General features: G+C 42.5%; 1 protein-coding gene across 3 annotated transcripts in view; it reads left to right on the top strand.

Annotated features, from left to right (window-relative positions):
- The first annotated feature begins 630 nt into the window (after window positions 1-630).
- LOC135538342 (fibroblast growth factor receptor substrate 2-like) overlaps window positions 631-2,198 on the top strand; it is a 78,580-nt gene continuing 77,012 nt past the window's right edge. For all 3 annotated transcript variants that reach the window (XM_064964262.1, XM_064964264.1, XM_064964263.1), the window contains exon 1: window positions 631-1,008. The gene's annotated coding sequence lies outside the window, so the exon portion shown is untranslated. The remainder of the gene's footprint in view (window positions 1,009-2,198) is intronic.

The raw sequence follows: 2,198 nt of genomic DNA, 5'->3' as shown, positions 1-2,198 counted from the left end.
TCTCTCTCTCTTTCACATACACAGGGAGATAAATCTCTCTTTCACATACACAGGGAGATAAATCTCTCTCTTTCACATACACAGGGAGATACATCTCTCTCTTTCACATACACAGGGAGATACATCTCTCTCTCTTTCACATACACAGGGAGACGAATCTCTCTCTCTTTCACATACACAGGGAGATAAATCGTTCCATGCATGTAGAGACTGCCCTGGCCTCTGATCCTACAAAGATCAGACATTAAATAAATAGACGCTGAGCTCTGGAAGGAATGCTTGTTTATATTCCAGCGTTTGCTTTAGAAATATCCTCAAGCTTTACACTGGCATGCGCTCACTAAGGCTCACTTGTAATGTAACCTACTGTCTGGGTCCTTTGTCAATTTGGTGCCGTTCTGGAAATCCCAGGATCTGACTGACTATTCCCTGTCTACTAGAAGTGAGTTACTGCTTATAAGCAGGAAGAGTACGGCTCGTACGGCTTTCAACGAAGATAGAATACGGGTTTGCTTTTGAAATAAACTTTGAAAACAATTTGACTGCGACCCGACCCGGATGCAGTCGAGGGATACTGGCGTGTTCGGGACGAGATCGAGGCACTGCACTGCCTGAGCTCCGGGAGGGAGCTGCCTGCTGGAGAGAGTTGCTGGGCGATTGAGCGATTTACTACAACAAGACAGGGCGACAGCGAGAACAACTTCAGCACGCCTAACTAGTTACTAGGTATTTTCAAAAGGAACAGAAAACAAGGTCGGAAGGCAGCGCGGGAGCTATTTATAACATTGCTGCTGATAAAGTGCCAAATTGGTCACGTTCGTAAAGTAATATTTTTGCGGGGCGACAGATCGGAGGAGGGACGGGAGTGTGAAGCACTTTGATGTGGGCTGCTGATGGTTGTAGCAGTGAGGAGAAGGGATTTAACAACTTTCCTAAACACATAAACACGGGATTCGTGGCAATATTTCCCGAAATACATCTCTGGGTTACCCACGGAGCTTCTCCCCTGTAAGTATCTCCTACACTTGCATGTTATTTTGTATTTCTCGCCAACTAGCCATCTGTCATTTGATTCCTGTTTGTTCAAATGTAATTTGATTCCTGTTTGATTAACAAGTAGAAGTGACTAGTTGGTTAATTCTATTAGTTTGCGGGGTAGAGTAACTAACTATGATATAATATAAACGTAGCTTACTAGCGAATGTATTATGTTCTTCTATGGGAAGATAAGAACGAGTATGCGTTATAATCGCTTATTTTTATGGCACCACAATTGTATTTAATTGTATCCAGCTACTTACTGTACGCAGCTAAAAACCACAAGAATCAGAGCAAAACATCCCGCACAACACTACCACTGGTTTCAATACAGACATTGGAAACTGAATAGCTAAAATCATATTGCTATAAATAAATAAACTAGAATGTAGTCAACTTTATTTTTCTAGTGTTTAGACTGATCGCATTATATTTTCTGTTTTCATACCAAATGACAACGAGCTTGTTTTATTGTTCCGCGTAGTTACAGAGCAACATGCACATAACACAGCACATCACACCGCTGATAAGTAAGCTCGGTGCCAGTCAATTGAAATGTACGTTTCTAAACAGTTTTGTTTGTTTGTAGTGACAGTTTGTTAGCTGTGGTTCTTAACGGTAATGTTTTCCATGATGTCGTCAATGAGGTGTGAGTGGCTTCGTTCTGTCGAGAGAGCAACAACATCAGACGGCTTGGAAATGTGTTCATGCACTTTACTCAAATGATCCTTAATAGAAAGGAACGGGATTTCTAACGAACTAAGACTTGACATCCTGGACCAGGCTATTCACTGTGTTTGTCAAGTTAAAGGACGTAATGACTGGTTCACTGTGGCACTTACTTAATAACATGTACGCCCTAGTCACTCCATTACCTGTCAATCATACCTGCAGTTTACACCGCAGTCAGAGTGGCGTTACCCCAGTCGACTGATGTGGTCGGAAGGGCCGTATAGAAGCTGTTGTGTTCTTGTCTGTCTTCCAGCACATCAGGACAGTGATAACAGGTCTGGTTTTAGCAATGTGTCAAACTGATCTATAGACAAAGAAAAGACCAAGGGATTGAACGGACTATTTCTCCTGTATGTCCTACTAAACTGCACGTTCATCTGCGATTGGTTGGTGAGGGTTGACGGTTGACTTTTCCAGCTCGGACAACA

The sequence above is a fragment of the Oncorhynchus masou genome, unplaced genomic scaffold (genome assembly GCF_036934945.1).
Source record: "Oncorhynchus masou masou isolate Uvic2021 unplaced genomic scaffold, UVic_Omas_1.1 unplaced_scaffold_942, whole genome shotgun sequence".
Lineage (NCBI taxonomy): Eukaryota > Metazoa > Chordata > Actinopteri > Salmoniformes > Salmonidae > Oncorhynchus > Oncorhynchus masou.
This window is presented reverse-complemented; position numbering and strand designations above follow the sequence as displayed.